This window comes from Schistocerca serialis, unplaced genomic scaffold (assembly GCF_023864345.2).
Source record: "Schistocerca serialis cubense isolate TAMUIC-IGC-003099 unplaced genomic scaffold, iqSchSeri2.2 HiC_scaffold_1400, whole genome shotgun sequence".
In the NCBI taxonomy this organism is placed as follows: Eukaryota; Metazoa; Arthropoda; class Insecta; order Orthoptera; family Acrididae; genus Schistocerca; species Schistocerca serialis.
In genome coordinates, this window is record NW_026047626.1 from 2,880,706 (window position 1) to 2,907,235 (window position 26,530).

The window sequence follows — 26,530 nt, forward strand, 5'->3', positions numbered from 1 at the left end:
ACATCGTCAATGTGACCGAGCGTGTGCTGCTGTAAAGACGGAATAGTGCATCGGAAAGGATATAGTCGTATCCCAAAGGGAAATCCTGTCGTTTCCGTAGAAACGTTACTCGATTTAGAAGGGGCCGTAATAGAACCCATAGTATTTAATAGCGACGCAATTTCTGTGTTATTTAGTCAATGTGAGGGAGCGAGGGATGCAGTAAGGAAGGAATAGTGCATCTGAAAGGGGATTGTCGTAACCCAGAAGAAAACCCTGTCGTTTCCATAGAAACGATACTCGATTTAGAAGGAGATGTCATAGAACCAATAGTATTTCACAGCGACGCAATTTCTGTGTTACATCGTCAATGTGACCGAGCGTGTGCTGCTGTAAAGACGGAATAGTGCATCGGAAAGGATATAGTCGTATCCCAAAGGGAAATCCTGTCGTTTCCGTAGAAACGTTACTCGATTTAGAAGGGGCCGTAATAGAACCCATAGTATTTAATAGCGACGCAATTTCTGTGTTATTTAGTCAATGTGAGGGAGCGAGGGATGCAGTAAGGAAGGAATAGTGCATCTGAAAGGGGATTGTCGTAACCCAGAAGAAAACCCTGTCGTTTCCATAGAAACGATACTCGATTTAGAAGGAGATGTCATAGAACCAATAGTATTTCACAGCGACGCAATTTCTGTGTTACATCGTCAATGTGACCGAGCGTGTGCTGCTGTAAAGACGGAATAGTGCATCGGAAAGGATATAGTCGTATCCCAAAGGAAAATCCTGTCGTTTCCGTAGAAACGTTACTCGATTTAGAAGGGGCCGTAATAGAACCCATAGTATTTAATAGCGACGCAATTTCTGTGTTATTTAGTCAATGTGAGGGAGCGAGGGATGCAGTAAGGAAGGAATAGTGCATCTGAAAGGGGATTGTCGTAACCCAGAAGAAAACCCTGTCGTTTCCATAGAAACGATACTCGATTTAGAAGGAGATGTCATAGAACCAATAGTATTTCACAGCGACGCAATTTCTGTGTTACATCGTCAATGTGACTGAGCGTGTGCTGCTGTAAAGACGGAATAGTGCATCGGAAAGGATATAGTCGTATCCCAAAGGGAAATCCTGTCGTTTCCGTAGAAACGTTACTCGATTTAGAAGGGGTCGTAATAGAACCCATAGTATTTAATAGCGACGCAATTTCTGTGTTATTTAGTCAATGTGAGGGAGCGAGGGATGCAGTAAGGAAGGAATAGTGCATCTGAAAGGGGATTGTCGTAAATCAGAAGAAAACCCTGTCGTTTCCATAGAAACGATTCTCGATTTAGAAGGAGATGTCATAGAACCAATAGTATTTCACAGCGACGCAATTTCTGTGTTACATCGTCAATGTGACCGAGCGTGTGCTGCTGTAAAGACGGAATAGTGCATCGGAAAGGATATAGTCGTATCCCAAAGGGAAATCCTGTCGTTTCCGTAGAAACGTTACTCGATTTAGAAGGGGTCGTAATAGAACCCATAGTATTTCATAGCGACGCAATTTCTTTGTTACATCGTCAATGTGACCGATCGTGTGCTGCTGTAAAGACGGAATAGTGCATCGGAAAGGATATAGTCGTATCCCAAAGGGAAATCCTGTCGTTTCCGTAGAAACGTTACTCGATTTAGAAGGGGCCGTAATAGAACCCATAGTATTTAATAGCGACGCAATTTCTGTGTTATTTAGTCAATGTGAGGGAGCGAGGGATGCAGTAAGGAAGGAATAGTGCATCTGAAAGGGGATTGTCGTAACCCAGAAGAAAACCCTGTCGTTTCCATAGAAACGATACTCGATTTAGAAGGAGATGTCATAGAACCAATAGTATTTCACAGCGACGCAATTTCTGTGTTACATCGTCAATGTGACCGAGCGTGTGCTGCTGTAAAGACGGAATAGTGCATCGGAAAGGATATAGTCGTATCCCAAAGGGAAATCCTGTCGTTTCCGTAGAAACGTTACTCGATTTAGAAGGGGCCGTAATAGAACCCATAGTATTTAATAGCGACGCAATTTCTGTGTTATTTAGTCAATGTGAGGGAGCGAGGGATGCAGTAAGGAAGGAATAGTGCATCTGAAAGGGGATTGTCGTAACCCAGAAGAAAACCCTGTCGTTTCCATAGAAACGATACTCGATTTAGAAGGAGATGTCATAGAACCAATAGTATTTCACAGCGACGCAATTTCTGTGTTACATCGTCAATGTGACCGAGCGTGTGCTGCTGTAAAGACGGAATAGTCCATCGGAAAGGATATAGTCGTATCCCAAAGGGAAATCCTGTCGTTTCCGTAGAAACGTTACTCGATTTAGAAGGGGTCGTAATAGAACCCATAGTATTTAATAGCGACGCAATTTCTGTGTTATTTAGTCAATGTGAGGGAGCGAGGGATGCAGTAAGGAAGGAATAGTGCATCTGAAAGGGGATTGTCGTAACCCAGAAGAAAACCCTGTCGTTTCCATAGAAACGATACTCGATTTAGAAGGAGATGTCATAGAACCAATAGTATTTCACAGCGACGCAATTTCTGTGTTACATCGTCAATGTGACCGAGCGTGTGCTGCTGTAAAGACGGAATAGTGCATCGGAAAGGATATAGTCGTATCCCAAAGGGAAATCCTGTCGTTTCCGTAGAAACGTTACTCGATTTAGAAGGGGTCGTAATAGAACCCATAGTATTTCATAGCGACGCAATTTCTTTGTTACATCGTCAATGTGACCGAGCGTGTGCTGCTGTAAAGACGGAATAGTGCATCGGAAAGGATATAGTCGTATCCCAAAGGGAAATCCTGTCGTTTCCGTAGAAACGTTACTCGATTTAGAAGGGGCCGTAATAGAACCCATAGTATTTAATAGCGACGCAATTTCTGTGTTATTTAGTCAATGTGAGGGAGCGAGGGATGCAGTAAGGAAGGAATAGTGCATCTGAAAGGGGATTGTCGTAACCCAGAAGAAAACCCTGTCGTTTCCATAGAAACGATACTCGATTTAGAAGGAGATGTCATAGAACCAATAGTATTTCACAGCGACGCAATTTCTGTGTTACATCGTCAATGTGACCGAGCGTGTGCTGCTGTAAAGACGGAATAGTGCATCGGAAAGGATATAGTCGTATCCCAAAGGGAAATCCTGTCGTTTCCGTAGAAACGTTACTCGATTTAGAAGGGGCCGTAATAGAACCCATAGTATTTAATAGCGACGCAATTTCTGTGTTATTTAGTCAATGTGAGGGAGCGAGGGATGCAGTAAGGAAGGAATAGTGCATCTGAAAGGGGATTGTCGTAACCCAGAAGAAAACCCTGTCGTTTCCATAGAAACGATACTCGATTTAGAAGGAGATGTCATAGAACCAATAGTATTTCACAGCGACGCAATTTCTGTGTTACATCGTCAATGTGACCGAGCGTGTGCTGCTGTAAAGACGGAATAGTGCATCGGAAAGGATATAGTCGTATCCCAAAGGGAAATCCTGTCGTTTCCGTAGAAACGTTACTCGATTTAGAAGGGGTCGTAATAGAACCCATAGTATTTAATAGCGACGCAATTTCTGTGTTATTTAGTCAATGTGAGGGAGCGAGGGATGCAGTAAGGAAGGAATAGTGCATCTGAAAGGGGATTGTCGTAACCCAGAAGAAAACCCTGTCGTTTCCATAGAAACGATACTCGATTTAGAAGGAGATGTCATAGAACCAATAGTATTTCACAGCGACGCAATTTCTGTGTTACATCGTCAATGTGACCGAGCGTGTGCTGCTGTAAAGACGGAATAGTGCATCGGAAAGGATATAGTCGTATCCCAAAGGGAAATCCTGTCGTTTCCGTAGAAACGTTACTCGATTTAGAAGGGGTCGTAATAGAACCCATAGTATTTCATAGCGACGCAATTTCTTTGTTACATCGTCAATGTGACCGAGCGTGTGCTGCTGTAAAGACGGAATAGTGCATCGGAAAGTATATAGTCGTATCCCAAAGGGAAATCCTGTCGTTTCCGTAGAAACGTTACTCGATTTAGAAGGGGCCGTAATAGAACCCATAGTATTTAATAGCGACGCAATTTCTGTGTTATTTAGTCAATGTGAGGGAGCGAGGGATGCAGTAAGGAAGGAATAGTGCATCTGAAAGGGGATTGTCGTAACCCAGAAGAAAACCCTGTCGTTTCCATAGAAACGATACTCGATTTAGAAGGAGATGTCATAGAACCAATAGTATTTCACAGCGACGCAATTTCTGTGTTACATCGTCAATGTGACCGAGCGTGTGCTGCTGTAAAGACGGAATAGTGCATCGGAAAGGATATAGTCGTATCCCAAAGGGAAATCCTGTCGTTTCCGTAGAAACGTTACTCGATTTAGAAGGGGTCGTAATAGAACCCATAGTATTTCATAGCGACGCAATTTCTTTGTTACATCGTCAATGTGACCGAGCGTGTGCTGCTGTAAAGACGGAATAGTGCATCGGAAAGGATATAGTCGTATCCCAAAGGGAAATCCTGTCGTTTCCGTAGAAACGTTACTCGATTTAGAAGGGGCCGTAATAGAACCCATAGTATTTAATAGCGACGCAATTTCTGTGTTATTTAGTCAATGTGAGGGAGCGAGGGATGCAGTAAGGAAGGAATAGTGCATCTGAAAGGGGATTGTCGTAACCCAGAAGAAAACCCTGTCGTTTCCATAGAAACGATACTCGATTTACAAGGAGATGTCATAGAACCAATAGTATTTCACAGCCACGCAATTTCTGTGTTACATCGTCAATGTGACCGAGCGTGTGCTGCTGTAAAGACGGAATAGTGCATCGGAAAGGATATAGTCGTATCCCAAAGGGAAATCCTGTCGTTTCCGTAGAAACGTTACTCGATTTAGAAGGGGCCGTAATAGAACCCATAGTATTTAATAGCGACGCAATTTCTGTGTTATTTAGTCAATGTGAGGGAGCGAGGGATGCAGTAAGGAAGGAACAGTGCATCTGAAAGGGGATTGTCGTAACCCAGAAGAAAACCCTGTCGTTTCCATAGAAACGATACTCGATTTAGAAGGAGATGTCATAGAACCAATAGTATTTCACAGCGACGCAATTTCTGTGTTACATCGTCAATGTGACCGAGCGTGTGCTGCTGTAAAGACGGAATAGTGCATCGGAAAGGATATAGTCGTATCCCAAAGGAAAATCCTGTCGTTTCCGTAGAAACGTTACTCGATTTAGAAGGGGCCGTAATAGAACCCATAGTATTTCATAGCGACGCAATTTCTTTGTTACATCGTCAATGTGACCGAGCGTGTGCTGCTGTAAAGACGGAATAGTGCATCGGAAAGGATATAGTCGTATCCCAAAGGGAAATCCTGTCGTTTCCGTAGAAACGTTACTCGATTTAGAAGGGGCCGTAATAGAACCCATAGTATTTCATAGCGACGCAATTTCTTTGTTACATCGTCAATGTGACCGAGCGTGTGCTGCTGTAAAGACGGAATAGTGCATCGGAAAGGATATAGTCGTATCCCAAAGGGAAATCCTGTCGTTTCCGTAGAAACGTTACTCGATTTAGAAGGGGCCGTAATAGAACCCATAGTATTTAATAGCGACGCAATTTCTGTGTTATTTAGTCAATGTGAGGGAGCGAGGGATGCAGTAAGGAAGGAATAGTGCATCTGAAAGGGGATTGTCGTAACCCAGAAGAAAACCCTGTCGTTTCCATAGAAACGATACTCGATTTAGAAGGAGATGTCATAGAACCAATAGTATTTCACAGCGACGCAATTTCTGTGTTACATCGTCAATGTGACCGAGCGTGTGCTGCTGTAAAGACGGAATAGTGCATCGGAAAGGATATAGTCGTATCCCAAAGGGAAATCCTGTCGTTTCCGTAGAAACGTTACTCGATTTAGAAGGGGTCGTAATAGAACCCATAGTATTTCATAGCGACGCAATTTCTTTGTTACATCGTCAATGTGACCGAGCGTGTGCTGCTGTAAAGACGGAATAGTGCATCGGAAAGGATATAGTCGTATCCCAAAGGGAAATCCTGTCGTTTCCGTAGAAACGTTACTCGATTTAGAAGGGGCCGTAATAGAACCCATAGTATTTAATAGCGACGCAATTTCTGTGTTATTTAGTCAATGTGAGGGAGCGAGGGATGCAGTAAGGAAGGAATAGTGCATCTGAAAGGGGATTGGCGTAACCCAGAAGAAAACCCTGTCGTTTCCATAGAAACGATACTCGATTTAGAAGGAGATGTCATAGAACCAATAGTATTTCACAGCGACGCAATTTCTGTGTTACATCGTCAATGTGACCGAGCGTGTGCTGCTGTAAAGACGGAATAGTGCATCGGAAAGGATATAGTCGTATCCCAAAGGGAAATCCTGTCGTTTCCGTAGAAACGTTACTCGATTTAGAAGGGGCCGTAATAGAACCCATAGTATTTAATAGCGACGCAATTTCTGTGTTATTTAGTCAATGTGAGGGAGCGAGGGATGCAGTAAGGAAGGAATAGTGCATCTGAAAGGGGATTGTCGTAACCCAGAAGAAAACCCTGTCGTTTCCATAGAAACGATACTCGATTTAGAAGGAGATGTCATAGAACCAATAGTATTTCACAGCGACGCAATTTCTGTGTTACATCGTCAATGTGACCGAGCGTGTGCTGCTGTAAAGACGGAATAGTGCATCGGAAAGGATATAGTCGTATCCCAAAGGGAAATCCTGTCGTTTCCGTAGAAACGTTACTCGATTTAGAAGGGGTCGTAATAGAACCCATAGTATTTCATAGCGACGCAATTTCTTTGTTACATCGTCAATGTGACCGAGCGTGTGCTGCTGTAAAGACGGAATAGTGCATCGGAAAGGATATAGTCGTATCCCAAAGGAAAATCCTGTCGTTTCCGTAGAAACGTTACTCGATTTAGAAGGGGCCGTAATAGAACCCATAGTATTTAATAGCGACGCAATTTCTGTGTTATTTAGTCAATGTGAGGGAGCGAGGGATGCAGTAAGGAAGGAATAGTGCATCTGAAAGGGGATTGTCGTAACCCAGAAGAAAACCCTGTCGTTTCCATAGAAACGATACTCGATTTAGAAGGAGATGTCATAGAACCAATAGTATTTCACAGCGACGCAATTTCTGTGTTACATCGTCAATGTGACCGAGCGTGTGCTGCTGTAAAGACGGAATAGTGCATCGGAAAGGATATAGTCGTATCCCAAAGGGGAATCCTGTCGTTTCCGTAGAAACGTTACTCGATTTAGAAGGGGCCGTAATAGAACCCATAGTATTTAATAGCGACGCAATTTCTGTGTTATTTAGTCAATGTGAGGGAGCGAGGGATGCAGTAAGGAAGGAATAGTGCATCTGAAAGGGGATTGTCGTAACCCAGAAGAAAACCCTGTCGTTTCCATAGAAACGATACTCGATTTAGAAGGAGATGTCATAGAACCAATAGTATTTCACAGCGACGCAATTTCTGTGTTACATCGTCAATGTGACCGAGCGTGTGCTGCTGTAAAGACGGAATAGTGCATCGGAAAGGATATAGTCGTATCCCAAAGGGAAATCCTGTCGTTTCCGTAGAAACGTTACTCGATTTAGAAGGGGCCGTAATAGAACCCATAGTATTTAATAGCGACGCAATTTCTGTGTTATTTAGTCAATGTGAGGGAGCGAGGGATGCAGTAAGGAAGGAATAGTGCATCTGAAAGGGGATTGTCGTAACCCAGAAGAAAACCCTGTCGTTTCCATAGAAACGATACTCGATTTAGAAGGAGATGTCATAGAACCAATAGTATTTCACAGCGACGCAATTTCTGTGTTACATCGTCAATGTGACCGAGCGTGTGCTGCTGTAAAGACGGAATAGTGCATCGGAAAGGATATAGTCGTATCCCAAAGGGAAATCCTGTCGTTTCTGTAGAAACGTTACTCGATTTAGAAGGGGCCGTAATAGAACCCATAGTATTTAATAGCGACGCAATTTCTGTGTTATTTAGTCAATGTGAGGGAGCGAGGGATGCAGTAAGGAAGGAATAGTGCATCTGAAAGGGGATTGTCGTAACCCAGAAGAAAACCCTGTCGTTTCCATAGAAACGATACTCGATTTAGAAGGAGATGTCATAGAACCAATAGTATTTCACAGCGACGCAATTTCTGTGTTACATCGTCAATGTGACCGAGCGTGTGCTGCTGTAAAGACGGAATAGTGCATCGGAAAGGATATAGTCGTATCCCAAAGGGAAATCCTGTCGTTTCCGTAGAAACGTTACTCGATTTAGAAGGGGCCGTAATAGAACCCATAGTATTTAATAGCGACGCAATTTCTGTGTTATTTAGTCAATGTGAGGGAGCGAGGGATGCAGTAAGGAAGGAATAGTGCATCTGAAAGGGGATTGTCGTAACCCAGAAGAAAACCCTGTCGTTTCCATAGAAACGATACTCGATTTAGAAGGAGATGTCATAGAACCAATAGTATTTCACAGCGACGCAATTTCTGTGTTACATCGTCAATGTGACCGAGCGTGTGCTGCTGTAAAGACGGAATAGTGCATCGGAAAGGATATAGTCGTATCCCAAAGGGAAATCCTGTCGTTTCCGTAGAAACGTTACTCGATTTAGAAGGGGCCGTAATAGAACCCATAGTATTTAATAGCGACGCAATTTCTGTGTTATTTAGTCAATGTGAGGGAGCGAGGGATGCAGTAAGGAAGGAATAGTGCATCTGAAAGGGGATTGTCGTAACCCAGAAGAAAACCCTGTCGTTTCCATAGAAACGATACTCGATTTAGAAGGAGATGTCATAGAACCATTAGTATTTCACAGCGACGCAATTTCTGTGTTACATCGTCAATGTGACCGAGCGTGTGCTGCTGTAAAGACGGAATAGTGCATCGGAAAGGATATAGTCGTATCCCAAAGGGAAATCCTGTCGTTTCCGTAGAAACGTTACTCGATTTAGAAGGGGCCGTAATAGAACCCATAGTATTTAATAGCGACGCAATTTCTGTGTTATTTAGTCAATGTGAGGGAGCGAGGGATGCAGTAAGGAAGGAATAGTGCATCTGAAAGGGGATTGTCGTAACCCAGAAGAAAACCCTGTCGTTTCCATAGAAACGATACTCGATTTAGAAGGAGATGTCATAGAACCAATAGTATTTCACAGCGACGCAATTTCTGTGTTACATCGTCAATGTGACCGAGCGTGTGCTGCTGTAAAGACGGAATAGTGCATCGGAAAGGATATAGTCGTATCCCAAAGGGAAATCCTGTCGTTTCCGTAGAAACGTTACTCGATTTAGAAGGGGCCGTAATAGAACCCATAGTATTTAATAGCGACGCAATTTCTGTGTTATTTAGTCAATGTGAGGGAGCGAGGGATGCAGTAAGGAAGGAATAGTGCATCTGAAAGGGGATTGTCGTAACCCAGAAGAAAACCCTGTCGTTTCCATAGAAACGATACTCGATTTAGAAGGAGATGTCATAGAACCAATAGTATTTCACAGCGACGCAATTTCTGTGTTACATCGTCAATGTGACCGAGCGTGTGCTGCTGTAAAGACGGAATAGTGCATCGGAAAGGATATAGTCGTATCCCAAAGGGAAATCCTGTCGTTTCCGTAGAAACGTTACTCGATTTAGAAGGGGCCGTAATAGAACCCATAGTATTTAATAGCGACGCAATTTCTGTGTTATTTAGTCAATGTGAGGGAGCGAGGGATGCAGTAAGGAAGGAATAGTGCATCTGAAAGGGGATTGTCGTAACCCAGAAGAAAACCCTGTCGTTTCCATAGAAACGATACTCGATTTAGAAGGAGATGTCATAGAACCAATAGTATTTCACAGCGACGCAATTTCTGTGTTACATCGTCAATGTGACCGAGCGTGTGCTGCTGTAAAGACGGAATAGTGCATCGGAAAGGATATAGTCGTATCCCAAAGGAAAATCCTGTCGTTTCCGTAGAAACGTTACTCGATTTAGAAGGGGCCGTAATAGAACCCATAGTATTTAATAGCGACGCAATTTCTGTGCTATTTAGTCAATGTGAGGGAGCGAGGGATGCAGTAAGGAAGGAATAGTGCATCTGAAAGGGGATTGTCGTAACCCAGAAGAAAACCCTGTCGTTTCCATAGAAACGATACTCGATTTAGAAGGAGATGTCATAGAACCAATAGTATTTCACAGCGACGCAATTTCTGTGTTACATCGTCAATGTGACCGAGCGTGTGCTGCTGTAAAGACGGAATAGAGCATCGGAAAGGATATAGTCGTATCCCAAAGGAAAATCCTGTCGTTTCCGTAGAAACGTTACTCGATTTAGAAGGGGTCGTAATAGAACCCATAGTATTTCATAGGGACGCAATTTCTGTGTTATTTAGTCAATGTGAGGGAGCGAGGGATGCAGTAAGGAAGGAATAGTGCATCTGAAAGGGGATTGTCGTAACCCAGAAGAAAACCCTGTCGTTTCCATAGAAACGATACTCGATTTAGAAGGAGATGTCATAGAACCAATAGTATTTCACAGCGACGCAATTTCTTTGTTACATCGTCAATGTGACCGAGCGTGTGCTGCTGTAAAGACGGAATAGTGCATCGGAAAGGATATAGTCGTATCCCAAAGGAAAATCCTGTCGTTTCCGTAGAAACGTTACTCGATTTAGAAGGGGTCGTAATAGAACCCATAGTATTTAATAGCGACGCAATTTCTGTGTTATTTAGTCAATGTGAGGGAGCGAGGGATGCAGTAAGGAAGGAATAGTGCATCTGAAAGGGGATTGTCGTAACCCAGAAGAAAACCCTGTCGTTTCCATAGAAACGATACTCGATTTAGAAGGAGATGTCATAGAACCAATAGTATTTCACAGCGACGCAATTTCTGTGTTACATCGTCAATGTGACCGAGCGTGTGCTGCTGTAAAGACGGAATAGTGCATCGGAAAGGATATAGTCGTATCCCAAAGGAAAATCCTGTCGTTTCCGTAGAAACGTTACTCGATTTAGAAGGGGTCGTAATAGAACCCATAGTATTTAATAGCGACGCAATTTCTGTGTTATTTAGTCAATGTGAGGGAGCGAGGGATGCAGTAAGGAAGGAATAGTGCATCTGAAAGGGGATTGTCGTAACCCAGAAGAAAACCCTGTCGTTTCCATAGAAACGATACTCGATTTAGAAGGAGATGTCATAGAACCAATAGTATTTCACAGCGACGCAATTTCTGTGTTACATCGTCAATGTGACCGAGCGTGTGCTGCTGTAAAGACGGAATAGTGCATCGGAAAGGATATAGTCGTATCCCAAAGGAAAATCCTGTCGTTTCCGTAGAAACGTTACTCGATTTAGAAGGGGCCGTAATAGAACCCATAGTATTTAATAGCGACGCAATTTCTGTGCTATTTAGTCAATGTGAGGGAGCGAGGGATGCAGTAAGGAAGGAATAGTGCATCTGAAAGGGGATTGTCGTAACCCAGAAGAAAACCCTGTCGTTTCCATAGAAACGATACTCGATTTAGAAGGAGATGTCATAGAACCAATAGTATTTCACAGCGACGCAATTTCTGTGTTACATCGTCAATGTGACCGAGCGTGTGCTGCTGTAAAGACGGAATAGAGCATCGGAAAGGATATAGTCGTATCCCAAAGGAAAATCCTGTCGTTTCCGTAGAAACGTTACTCGATTTAGAAGGGGTCGTAATAGAACCCATAGTATTTCATAGCGACGCAATTTCTGTGTTATTTAGTCAATGTGAGGGAGCGAGGGATGCAGTAAGGAAGGAATAGTGCATCTGAAAGGGGATTGTCGTAACCCAGAAGAAAACCCTGTCGTTTCCATAGAAACGATACTCGATTTAGAAGGAGATGTCATAGAACCAATAGTATTTCACAGCGACGCAATTTCTGTGTTACATCGTCAATGTGACCGAGCGTGTGCTGCTGTAAAGACGGAATAGAGCATCGGAAAGGATATAGTCGTATCCCAAAGGAAAATCCTGTCGTTTCCGTAGAAACGTTACTCGATTTAGAAGGGGTCGTAATAGAACCCATAGTATTTCATAGCGACGCAATTTCTTTGTTACATCGTCAATGTGACCGAGCGTGTGCTGCTGTAAAGACGGAATAGTGCATCGGAAATGATATAGTCGTATCCCAAAGGGAAATCCTGTCGTTTCCGTAGAAACGTTACTCGATTTAGAAGGGGCCGTAATAGAACCCATAGTATTTAATAGCGACGCAATTTCTGTGTTATTTAGTCAATGTGAGGGAGCGAGGGATGCAGTAAGGAAGGAATAGTGCATCTGAAAGGGGATTGTCGTAACCCAGAAGAAAACCCTGTCGTTTCCATAGAAACGATACTCGATTTAGAAGGAGATGTCATAGAACCAATAGTATTTCACAGCGACGCAATTTCTGTGTTACATCGTCAATGTGACCGAGCGTGTGCTGCTGTAAAGACGGAATAGAGCATCGGAAAGGATATAGTCGTATCCCAAAGGAAAATCCTGTCGTTTCCGTAGAAACGTTACTCGATTTAGAAGGGGTCGTAATAGAACCCATAGTATTTCATAGCGACGCAATTTCTGTGTTATTTAGTCAATGTGAGGGAGCGAGGGATGCAGTAAGGAAGGAATAGTGCATCTGAAAGGGGATTGTCGTAACCCAGAAGAAAACCCTGTCGTTTCCATAGAAACGATACTCGATTTAGAAGGAGATGTCATAGAACCAATAGTATTTCACAGCGACGCAATTTCTTTGTTACATCGTCAATGTGACCGAGCGTGTGCTGCTGTAAAGACGGAATAGTGCATCGGAAAGGATATAGTCGTATCCCAAAGGAAAATCCTGTCGTTTCCGTAGAAACGTTACTCGATTTAGAAGGGGTCGTAATAGAACCCATAGTATTTAATAGCGACGCAATTTCTGTGTTATTAGTCAATGTGAGGGAGCGAGGGATGCAGTAAGGAAGGAATAGTGCATCTGAAAGGGGATTGTCGTAACCCAGAAGAAAAACCTGTCGTTTCCATAGAAACGATACTCGATTTAGAAGGAGATGTCATAGAACCAATAGTATTTCACAGCGACGCAATTTCTGTGTTACATCGTCAATGTGACCGAGCGTGTGCTGCTGTAAAGACGGAATAGAGCATCGGAAAGGATATAGTCGTATCCCAAAGGAAAATCCTGTCGTTTCCGTAGAAACGTTACTCGATTTAGAAGGGGTCGTAATAGAACCCATAGTATTTCATAGCGACGCAATTTCTTTGGTACATCGTCAATGTGACCGAGCGTGTGCTGCTGTAAAGACGGAATAGTGCATCGGAAAGGATATAGTCGTATCCCAAAGGGAAATCCTGTCGTTTCCGTAGAACGTTACTCGATTTAGAAGGGGCCGTAATAGAACCCATAGTATTTAATAGCGACGCAATTTCTGTGTTATTTAGTCAATGTGAGGGAGCGAGGGATGCAGTAAGGAAGGAATAGTGCATCTGAAAGGGGATTGTCGTAACCCAGAAGAAAACCCTGTCGTTTCCATAGAAACGATACTCGATTTAGAAGGAGATGTCATAGAACCAATAGTATTTCACAGCGACGCAATTTCTGTGTTACATCGTCAATGTGACCGAGCGTGTGCTGCTGTAAAGACGGAATAGTGCATCGGAAAGGATATAGTCGTATCCCAAAGGGAAATCCTGTCGTTTCCGTAGAAACGTTACTCGATTTAGAAGGGGCCGTAATAGAACCCATAGTATTTCATAGCGACGCAATTTCTGTGTTATTTAATCAATGTGAGGGAGCGAGGGATGCAGTAAGGAAGGAATAGTGCATCTGAAAGGGAATTGTCGTAACCCAGAAGAAAACCCTGTCGTTTCCATAGAAACGATACTCGATTTAGAAGGAGATGTCATAGAACCAATAGTATTTCACAGCGACGCAATTTCTGTGTTACATCGTCAATGTGACCGAGCGTGTGCTGCTGTAAAGACGGAATAGTGCATCGGAAAGGATATAGTCGTATCCCAAAGGGAAATCCTGTCGTTTCCGTAGAAACGTTACTCGATTTAGAAGGGGCCGTAATAGAACCCATAGTATTTCATAGCGACGCAATTTCTGTGTTATTTAGTCAATGTGAGGGAGCGAGGGATGCAGTAAGGAAGGAATAGTGCATCTGAAAGGGGATTGTCGTAACCCAGAAGAAAACCCTGTCGTTTCCATAGAAACGATACTCGATTTAGAAGGAGATGTCATAGAACCAATAGTATTTCACAGCGACGCAATTTCTGTGTTACATCGTCAATGTGACCGAGCGTGTGCTGCTGTAAAGACGGAATAGTGCATCGGAAAGGATATAGTCGTATCCCAAAGGGAAATCCTGTCGTTTCCGTAGAAACGTTACTCGATTTAGAAGGGGCCGTAATAGAACCCATAGTATTTAATAGCGACGCAATTTCTGTGTTATTTAGTCAATGTGAGGGAGCGAGGGATGCAGTAAGGAAGGAATAGTGCATCTGAAAGGGGATTGTCGTAACCCAGAAGAAAACCCTGTCGTTTCCATAGAAACGATACTCGATTTAGAAGGAGATGTCATAGAACCAATAGTATTTCACAGCGACGCAATTTCTGTGTTACATCGTCAATGTGACCGAGCGTGTGCTGCTGTAAAGACGGAATAGTGCATCGGAAAGGATATAGTCGTATCCCAAACGAAAATCCTGTCGTTTCCGTAGAAACGTTACTCGATTTAGAAGGGGCCGTAATAGAACCCATAGTATTTAATAGCGACGCAATTTCTGTGTTATTTAGTCAATGTGAGGGAGCGAGGGATGCAGTAAGGAAGGAATAGTGCATCTGAAAGGGGATTGTCGTAACCCAGAAGAAAACCCTGTCGTTTCCATAGAAACGATACTCGATTTAGAAGGAGATGTCATAGAACCAATAGTATTTCACAGCGACGCAATTTCTGTGTTACATCGTCAATGTGACCGAGCGTGTGCTGCTGTAAAGACGGAATAGTGCATCGGAAAGGATATAGTCGTATCCCAAAGGGAAATCCTGTCGTTTCCGTAGAAACGTTACTCGATTTAGAAGGGGCCGTAATAGAACCCATAGTATTTCATAGCGACGCAATTTCTGTGTTATTTAGTCAATGTGAGGGAGCGAGGGATGCAGTAAGGAAGGAATAGTGCATCTGAAAGGGGATTGTCGTAACCCAGAAGAAAACCCTGTCGTTTCCATAGAAACGATACTCGATTTAGAAGGAGATGTCATAGAACCAATAGTATTTCACAGCGACGCAATTTCTGTGTTACATCGTCAATGTGACCGAGCGTGTGCTGCTGTAAAGACGGAATAGTGCATCGGAAAGGATATAGTCGTATCCCAAAGGGAAATCCTGTCGTTTCCGTAGAAACGTTACTCGATTTAGAAGGGGCCGTAATAGAACCCATAGTATTTAATAGCGACGCAATTTCTGTGTTATTTAGTCAATGTGAGGGAGCGAGGGATGCAGTAAGGAAGGAATAGTGCATCTGAAAGGGGATTGTCGTAACCCAGAAGAAAACCCTGTCGTTTCCATAGAAACGATACTCGATTTAGAAGGAGATGTCATAGAACCAATAGTATTTCACAGCGACGCAATTTCTGTGTTACATCGTCAATGTGACCGAGCGTGTGCTGCTGTAAAGACGGAATAGTGCATCGGAAAGGATATAGTCGTATCCCAAAGGGAAATCCTGTCGTTTCCGTAGAAACGTTACTCGATTTAGAAGGGGTCGTAATAGAACCCATAGTATTTCATAGCGACGCAATTTCTTTGTTACATCGTCAATGTGACCGAGCGTGTGCTGCTGTAAAGACGGAATAGTGCATCGGAAAGGATATAGTCGTATCCCAAAGGAAAATCCTGTCGTTTCCGTAGAAACGTTACTCGATTTAGAAGGGGCCGTAATAGAACCCATAGTATTTAATAGCGACGCAATTTCTGTGTTATTTAGTCAATGTGAGGGAGCGAGGGATGCAGTAAGGAAGGAATAGTGCATCTGAAAGGGGATTGTCGTAACCCAGAAGAAAACCCTGTCGTTTCCATAGAAACGATACTCGATTTAGAAGGAGATGTCATAGAACCAATAGTATTTCACAGCGACGCAATTTCTGTGTTACATCGTCAATGTGACCGAGCGTGTGCTGCTGTAAAGACGGAATAGTGCATCGGAAAGGATATAGTCGTATCCCAAAGGGGAATCCTGTCGTTTCCGTAGAAACGTTACTCGATTTAGAAGGGGCCGTAATAGAACCCATAGTATTTAATAGCGACGCAATTTCTGTGTTATTTAGTCAATGTGAGGGAGCGAGGGATGCAGTAAGGAAGGAATAGTGCATCTGAAAGGGGATTGTCGTAACCCAGAAGAAAACCCTGTCGTTTCCATAGAAACGATACTCGATTTAGAAGGAGATGTCATAGAACCAATAGTATTTCACAGCGACGCAATTTCTGTGTTACATCGTCAATGTGACCGAGCGTGTGCTGCTGTAAAGACGGAATAGTGCATCGGAAAGGATATAGTCGTATCCCAAAGGGAAATCCTGTCGTTTCCGTAGAAACGTTACTCGATTTAGAAGGGGCCGTAATAGAACCCATAGTATTTAATAGCGACGCAATTTCTGTGTTATTTAGTCAATGTGAGGGAGCGAGGGATGCAGTAAGGAAGGAATAGTGCATCTGAAAGGGGATTGTCGTAACCCAGAAGAAAACCCTGTCGTTTCCATAGAAACGATACTCGATTTAGAAGGAGATGTCATAGAACCAATAGTATTTCACAGCGACGCAATTTCTGTGTTACATCGTCAATGTGACCGAGCGTGTGCTGCTGTAAAGACGGAATAGTGCATCGGAAAGGATATAGTCGTATCCCAAAGGGAAATCCTGTCGTTTCTGTAGAAACGTTACTCGATTTAGAAGGGGCCGTAATAGAACCCATAGTATTTAATAGCGACGCAATTTCTGTGTTATTTAGTCAATGTGAGGGAGCGAGGGATGCAGTAAGGAAGGAATAGTGCATCTGAAAGGGGATTGTCGTAACCCAGAAGAAAACCCTGTCGTTTCCATAGAAACGATACTCGATTTAGAAGGAGATGTCATAGAACCAATAGTATTTCACAGCGACGCAATTTCTGTGTTACATCGTCAATGTGACCGAGCGTGTGCTGCTGTAAAGACGGAATAGTGCATCGGAAAGGATATAGTCGTATCCCAAAGGGAAATCCTGTCGTTTCCGTAGAAACGTTACTCGATTTAGAAGGGGCCGTAATAGAACACATAGTATTTAATAGCGACGCAATTTCTGTGTTATTTAGTCAATGTGAGGGAGCGAGGGATGCAGTAAGGAAGGAATAGTGCATCTGAAAGGGGATTGTCGTAACCCAGAAGAAAACCCTGTCGTTTCCATAGAAACGATACTCGATTTAGAAGGAGATGTCATAGAACCAATAGTATTTCACAGCGACGCAATTTCTGTGTTACATCGTCAATGTGACCGAGCGTGTGCTGCTGTAAAGACGGAATAGTGCATCGGAAAGGATATAGTCGTATCCCAAAGGGAAATCCTGTCGTTTCCGTAGAAACGTTACTCGATTTAGAAGGGGCCGTAATAGAACCCATAGTATTTAATAGCGACGCAATTTCTGTGTTATTTAGTCAATGTGAGGGAGCGAGGGATGCAGTAAGGAAGGAATAGTGCATCTGAAAGGGGATTGTCGTAACCCAGAAGAAAACCCTGTCGTTTCCATAGAAACGATACTCGATTTAGAAGGAGATGTCATAGAACCATTAGTATTTCACAGCGACGCAATTTCTGTGTTACATCGTCAATGTGACCGAGCGTGTGCTGCTGTAAAGACGGAATAGTGCATCGGAAAGGATATAGTCGTATCCCAAAGGGAAATCCTGTCGTTTCCGTAGAAACGTTACTCGATTTAGAAGGGGCCGTAATAGAACCCATAGTATTTAATAGCGACGCAATTTCTGTGTTATTTAGTCAATGTGAGGGAGCGAGGGATGCAGTAAGGAAGGAATAGTGCATCTGAAAGGGGATTGTCGTAACCCAGAAGAAAACCCTGTCGTTTCCATAGAAACGATACTCGATTTAGAAGGAGATGTCATAGAACCAATAGTATTTCACAGCGACGCAATTTCTGTGTTACATCGTCAATGTGACCGAGCGTGTGCTGCTGTAAAGACGGAATAGTGCATCGGAAAGGATATAGTCGTATCCCAAAGGGAAATCCTGTCGTTTCCGTAGAAACGTTACTCGATTTAGAAGGGGCCGTAATAGAACCCATAGTATTTAATAGCGACGCAATTTCTGTGTTATTTAGTCAATGTGAGGGAGCGAGGGATGCAGTAAGGAAGGAATAGTGCATCTGAAAGGGGATTGTCGTAACCCAGAAGAAAACCCTGTCGTTTCCATAGAAACGATACTCGATTTAGAAGGAGATGTCATAGAACCAATAGTATTTCACAGCGACGCAATTTCTGTGTTACATCGTCAATGTGACCGAGCGTGTGCTGCTGTAAAGACGGAATAGTGCATCGGAAAGGATATAGTCGTATCCCAAAGGGAAATCCTGTCGTTTCCGTAGAAACGTTACTCGATTTAGAAGGGGCCGTAATAGAACCCATAGTATTTAATAGCGACGCAATTTCTGTGTTATTTAGTCAATGTGAGGGAGCGAGGGATGCAGTAAGGAAGGAATAGTGCATCTGAAAGGGGATTGTCGTAACCCAGAAGAAAACCCTGTCGTTTCCATAGAAACGATACTCGATTTAGAAGGAGATGTCATAGAACCAATAGTATTTCACAGCGACGCAATTTCTGTGTTACATCGTCAATGTGACCGAGCGTGTGCTGCTGTAAAGACGGAATAGTGCATCGGAAAGGATATAGTCGTATCCCAAAGGAAAATCCTGTCGTTTCCGTAGAAACGTTACTCGATTTAGAAGGGGCCGTAATAGAACCCATAGTATTTAATAGCGACGCAATTTCTGTGCTATTTAGTCAATGTGAGGGAGCGAGGGATGCAGTAAGGAAGGAATAGTGCATCTGAAAGGGGATTGTCGTAACCCAGAAGAAAACCCTGTCGTTTCCATAGAAACGATACTCGATTTAGAAGGAGATGTCATAGAACCAATAGTATTTCACAGCGACGCAATTTCTGTGTTACATCGTCAATGTGACCGAGCGTGTGCTGCTGTAAAGACGGAATAGAGCATCGGAAAGGATATAGTCGTATCCCAAAGGAAAATCCTGTCGTTTCCGTAGAAACGTTACTCGATTTAGAAGGGGTCGTAATAGAACCCATAGTATTTCATAGGGACGCAATTTCTGTGTTATTTAGTCAATGTGAGGGAGCGAGGGATGCAGTAAGGAAGGAATAGTGCATCTGAAAGGGGATTGTCGTAACCCAGAAGAAAACCCTGTCGTTTCCATAGAAACGATACTCGATTTAGAAGGAGATGTCATAGAACCAATAGTATTTCACAGCGACGCAATTTCTTTGTTACATCGTCAATGTGACCGAGCGTGTGCTGCTGTAAAGACGGAATAGTGCATCGGAAAGGATATAGTCGTATCCCAAAGGAAAATCCTGTCGTTTCCGTAGAAACGTTACTCGATTTAGAAGGGGTCGTAATAGAACCCATAGTATTTAATAGCGACGCAATTTCTGTGTTATTTAGTCAATGTGAGGGAGCGAGGGATGCAGTAAGGAAGGAATAGTGCATCTGAAAGGGGATTGTCGTAACCCAGAAGAAAACCCTGTCGTTTCCATAGAAACGATACTCGATTTAGAAGGAGATGTCATAGAACCAATAGTATTTCACAGCGACGCAATTTCTGTGTTACATCGTCAATGTGACCGAGCGTGTGCTGCTGTAAAGACGGAATAGTGCATCGGAAAGGATATAGTCGTATCCCAAAGGAAAATCCTGTCGTTTCCGTAGAAACGTTACTCGATTTAGAAGGGGTCGTAATAGAACCCATAGTATTTAATAGCGACGCAATTTCTGTGTTATTTAGTCAATGTGAGGGAGCGAGGGATGCAGTAAGGAAGGAATAGTGCATCTGAAAGGGGATTGTCGTAACCCAGAAGAAAACCCTGTCGTTTCCATAGAAACGATACTCGATTTAGAAGGAGATGTCATAGAACCAATAGTATTTCACAGCGACGCAATTTCTGTGTTACATCGTCAATGTGACCGAGCGTGTGCTGCTGTAAAGACGGAATAGTGCATCGGAAAGGATATAGTCGTATCCCAAAGGAAAATCCTGTCGTTTCCGTAGAAACGTTACTCGATTTAGAAGGGGCCGTAATAGAACCCATAGTATTTAATAGCGACGCAATTTCTGTGCTATTTAGTCAATGTGAGGGAGCGAGGGATGCAGTAAGGAAGGAATAGTGCATCTGAAAGGGGATTGTCGTAACCCAGAAGAAAACCCTGTCGTTTCCATAGAAACGATACTCGATTTAGAAGGAGATGTCATAGAACCAATAGTATTTCACAGCGACGCAATTTCTGTGTTACATCGTCAATGTGACCGAGCGTGTGCTGCTGTAAAGACGGAATAGAGCATCGGAAAGGATATAGTCGTATCCCAAAGGAAAATCCTGTCGTTTCCGTAGAAACGTTACTCGATTTAGAAGGGGTCGTAATAGAACCCATAGTATTTCATAGCGACGCAATTTCTGTGTTATTTAGTCAATGTGAGGGAGCGAGGGATGCAGTAAGGAAGGAATAGTGCATCTGAAAGGGGATTGTCGTAACCCAGAAGAAAACCCTGTCGTTTCCATAGAAACGATACTCGATTTAGAAGGAGATGTCATAGAACCAATAGTATTTCACAGCGACGCAATTTCTGTGTTACATCGTCAATGTGACCGAGCGTGTGCTGCTGTAAAGACGGAATAGAGCATCGGAAAGGATATAGTCGTATCCCAAAGGAAAATCCTGTCGTTTCCGTAGAAACGTTACTCGATTTAGAAGGGGTCGTAATAGAACCCATAGTATTTCATAGCGACGCAATTTCTTTGTTACATCGTCAATGTGACCGAGCGTGTGCTGCTGTAAAGACGGAATAGTGCATCGGAAATGATATAGTCGTATCCCAAAGGGAAATCCTGTCGTTTCCGTAGAAACGTTACTCGATTTAGAAGGGGCCGTAATAGAACCCATAGTATTTAATAGCGACGCAATTTCTGTGTTATTTAGTCAATGTGAGGGAGCGAGGGATGCAGTAAGGAAGGAATAGTGCATCTGAAAGGGGATTGTCGTAACCCAGAAGAAAACCCTGTCGTTTCCATAGAAACGATACTCGATTTAGAAGGAGATGTCATAGAACCAATAGTATTTCACAGCGACGCAATTTCTGTGTTACATCGTCAATGTGACCGAGCGTGTGCTGCTGTAAAGACGGAATAGAGCATCGGAAAGGATATAGTCGTATCCCAAAGGAAAATCCTGTCGTTTCCGTAGAAACGTTACTCGATTTAGAAGGGGTCGTAATAGAACCCATAGTATTTCATAGCGACGCAATTTCTGTGTTATTTAGTCAATGTGAGGGAGCGAGGGATGCAGTAAGGAAGGAATAGTGCATCTGAAAGGGGATTGTCGTAACCCAGAAGAAAACCCTGTCGTTTCCATAGAAACGATACTCGATTTAGAAGGAGATGTCATAGAACCAATAGTATTTCACAGCGACGCAATTTCTTTGTTACATCGTCAATGTGACCGAGCGTGTGCTGCTGTAAAGACGGAATAGTGCATCGGAAAGGATATAGTCGTATCCCAAAGGAAAATCCTGTCGTTTCCGTAGAAACGTTACTCGATTTAGAAGGGGTCGTAATAGAACCCATAGTATTTAATAGCGACGCAATTTCTGTGTTATTAGTCAATGTGAGGGAGCGAGGGATGCAGTAAGGAAGGAATAGTGCATCTGAAAGGGGATTGTCGTAACCCAGAAGAAAAACCTGTCGTTTCCATAGAAACGATACTCGATTTAGAAGGAGATGTCATAGAACCAATAGTATTTCACAGCGACGCAATTTCTGTGTTACATCGTCAATGTGACCGAGCGTGTGCTGCTGTAAAGACGGAATAGAGCATCGGAAAGGATATAGTCGTATCCCAAAGGAAAATCCTGTCGTTTCCGTAGAAACGTTACTCGATTTAGAAGGGGTCGTAATAGAACCCATAGTATTTCATAGCGACGCAATTTCTTTGGTACATCGTCAATGTGACCGAGCGTGTGCTGCTGTAAAGACGGAATAGTGCATCGGAAAGGATATAGTCGTATCCCAAAGGGAAATCCTGTCGTTTCCGTAGAACGTTACTCGATTTAGAAGGGGCCGTAATAGAACCCATAGTATTTAATAGCGACGCAATTTCTGTGTTATTTAGTCAATGTGAGGGAGCGAGGGATGCAGTAAGGAAGGAATAGTGCATCTGAAAGGGGATTGTCGTAACCCAGAAGAAAACCCTGTCGTTTCCATAGAAACGATACTCGATTTAGAAGGAGATGTCATAGAACCAATAGTATTTCACAGCGACGCAATTTCTGTGTTACATCGTCAATGTGACCGAGCGTGTGCTGCTGTAAAGACGGAATAGTGCATCGGAAAGGATATAGTCGTATCCCAAAGGGAAATCCTGTCGTTTCCGTAGAAACGTTACTCGATTTAGAAGGGGCCGTAATAGAACCCATAGTATTTCATAGCGACGCAATTTCTGTGTTATTTAATCAATGTGAGGGAGCGAGGGATGCAGTAAGGAAGGAATAGTGCATCTGAAAGGGAATTGTCGTAACCCAGAAGAAAACCCTGTCGTTTCCATAGAAACGATACTCGATTTAGAAGGAGATGTCATAGAACCAATAGTATTTCACAGCGACGCAATTTCTGTGTTACATCGTCAATGTGACCGAGCGTGTGCTGCTGTAAAGACGGAATAGTGCATCGGAAAGGATATAGTCGTATCCCAAAGGGAAATCCTGTCGTTTCCGTAGAAACGTTACTCGATTTAGAAGGGGCCGTAATAGAACCCATAGTATTTCATAGCGACGCAATTTCTGTGTTATTTAGTCAATGTGAGGGAGCGAGGGATGCAGTAAGGAAGGAATAGTGCATCTGAAAGGGGATTGTCGTAACCCAGAAGAAAACCCTGTCGTTTCCATAGAAACGATACTCGATTTAGAAGGAGATGTCATAGAACCAATAGTATTTCACAGCGACGCAATTTCTGTGTTACATCGTCAATGTGACCGAGCGTGTGCTGCTGTAAAGACGGAATAGTGCATCGGAAAGGATATAGTCGTATCCCAAAGGGAAATCCTGTCGTTTCCGTAGAAACGTTACTCGATTTAGAAGGGGCCGTAATAGAACCCATAGTATTTAATAGCGACGCAATTTCTGTGTTATTTAGTCAATGTGAGGGAGCGAGGGATGCAGTAAGGAAGGAATAGTGCATCTGAAAGGGGATTGTCGTAACCCAGAAGAAAACCCTGTCGTTTCCATAGAAACGATACTCGATTTAGAAGGAGATGTCATAGAACCAATAGTATTTCACAGCGACGCAATTTCTGTGTTACATCGTCAATGTGACCGAGCGTGTGCTGCTGTAAAGACGGAATAGTGCATCGGAAAGGATATAGTCGTATCCCAAAGGAAAATCCTGTCGTTTCCGTAGAAACGTTACTCGATTTAGAAGGGGCCGTAATAGAACCCATAGTATTTAATAGCGACGCAATTTCTGTGTTATTTAGTCAATGTGAGGGAGCGAGGGATGCAGTAAGGAAGGAATAGTGCATCTGAAAGGGGATTGTCGTAACCCAGAAGAAAACCCTGTCGTTTCCATAGAAACGATACTCGATTTAGAAGGAGATGTCATAGAACCAATAGTATTTCACAGCGACGCAATTTCTGTGTTACATCGTCAATGTGACCGAGCGTGTGCTGCTGTAAAGACGGAATAGTGCATCGGAAAGGATATAGTCGTATCCCAAAGGGAAATCCTGTCGTTTCCGTAGAAACGTTACTCGATTTAGAAGGGGCCGTAATAGAACCCATAGTATTTCATAGCGACGCAATTTCTGTGTTATTTAGTCAATGTGAGGGAGCGAGGGATGCAGTAAGGAAGGAATAGTGCATCTGAAAGGGGATTGTCGTAACCCAGAAGAAAACCCTGTCGTTTCCATAGAAACGATACTCGATTTAGAAGGAGATGTCATAGAACCAATAGTATTTCACAGCGACGCAATTTCTGTGTTACATCGTCAATGTGACCGAGCGTGTGCTGCTGTAAAGACGGAATAGTGCATCGGAAAGGATATAGTCGTATCCCAAAGGGAAATCCTGTCGTTTCCGTAGAAACGTTACTCGATTTAGAAGGGGTCGTAATAGAACCCATAGTATTTAATAACGACGCAATTTCTGTGTTATTTAGTCAATGTGAGGGAGCGAGGGATGCAGTAAGGAAGGAATAGTGCATCTGAAAGGGGATTGTCGTAACCCAGAAGAAAACCCTGTCGTTTCCATAGAAACGATACTCGATTTAGAAGGAGATGTCATAGAACCAATAGTATTTCACAGCGACGCAATTTCTGTGTTACATCGTCAATGTGACCGAGCGTGTGCTGCTGTAAAGACGGAATAGTGCATCGGAAAGGATATAGTCGTATCCCAAAGGGAAATCCTGTCGTTTCCGTAGAAACGTTACTCGATTTAGAAGGGGTCGTAATAGAACCCATAGTATTTAATAGCGACGCAATTTCTGTGTTATTTAGTCAATGTGAGGGAGCGAGGGATGCAGTAAGGAAGGAATAGTGCATCTGAAAGGGGATTGTCGTAACCCAGAAGAAAACCCTGTCGTTTCCATAGAAACGATACTCGATTTAGAAGGAGATGTCATAGAACCAATAGTATTTCACAGCGACGCAATTTCTGTGTTACATCGTCAATGTGACCGAGCGTGTGCTGCTGTAAAGACGGAATAGTGCATCGGAAAGGATATAGTCGTATCCCAAAGGGAAATCCTGTCGTTTCCGTAGAAACGTTACTCGATTTAGAAGGGGCCGTAATAGAACCCATAGTATTTAATAGCGACGCAATTTCTGTGTTATTTAGTCAATGTGAGGGAGCGAGGGATGCAGTAAGGAAGGAATAGTGCATCTGAAAGGGGATTGTCGTAACCCAGAAGAAAACCCTGTCGTTTCCATAGAAACGATACTCGATTTAGAAGGAGATGTCATAGAACCAATAGTATTTCACAGCGACGCAAGTTCTGTGTTACATCGTCAATGTGACCGAGCGTGTGCTGCTGTAAAGACGGAATAGTGCATCGGAAAGGATATAGTCGTATCCCAAAGGGAAATCCTGTCGTTTCCGTAGAAACGTTACTCGATTTAGAAGGGGCCGTAATAGAACCCATAGTATTTAATAGCGACGCAATTTCTGTGTTATTTAGTCAATGTGAGGGAGCGAGGGATGCAGTAAGGAAGGAATAGTGCATCTGAAAGGGGATTGTCGTAACCCAGAAGAAAACCCTGTCGTTTCCATAGAAACGATACTCGATTTAGAAGGAGATGTCATAGAACCAATAGTATTTCACAGCGACGCAAGTTCTGTGTTACATCGTCAATGTGACCGAGCGTGTGTTGCTGTAAAGACGGAATAGTGCATCGGAAAGGATATAGTCGTATCCCAAAGGGAAATCCTGTCGTTTCCGTAGAAACGTTACTCGATTTAGAAGGGGCCGTAATAGAACCCATAGTATTTAATAGCGACGCAATTTCTGTGTTATTTAGTCAATGTGAGGGAGCGAGGGATGCAGTAAGGAAGGAATAGTGCATCTGAAAGGGGATTGTCGTAACCCAGAAGAAAACCCTGTCGTTTCCATAGAAACGATACTCGATTTAGAAGGAGATGTCATAGAACCAATAGTATTTCACAGCGACGCAATTTCTGTGTTACATCGTCAATGAGACCGAGCGTGTGCTGCTGTAAAGACGGAATAGTGCATCGGAAAGGATATAGTCGTATCCCAAAGGGAAATCCTGTCGTTTCCGTAGAAACGTTACTCGATTTAGAAGGGGCCGTAATAGAACCCATAGTATTTAATAGCGACGCAATTTCTGTGTTATTTAGTCAATGTGAGGGAGCGAGGGATGCAGTAAGGAAGGAATAGTGCATCTGAAAGGGGATTGTCGTAACCCAGAAGAAAACCCTGTCGTTTCCATAGAAACGATACTCGATTTAGAAGGAGATGTCATAGAACCAATAGTATTTCACAGCGACGCAATTTCTGTGTTACATCGTCAATGTGACCGAGCGTGTGCTGCTGTAAAGACGGAATAGTGCATCGGAAAGGATATAGTCGTATCCCAAAGGGAAATCCTGTCGTTTCCGTAGAAACGTTACTCGATTTAGAAGGGGCCGTAATAGAACCCATAGTATTTAATAGCGACGCAATTTCTGTGTTATTTAGTCAATGTG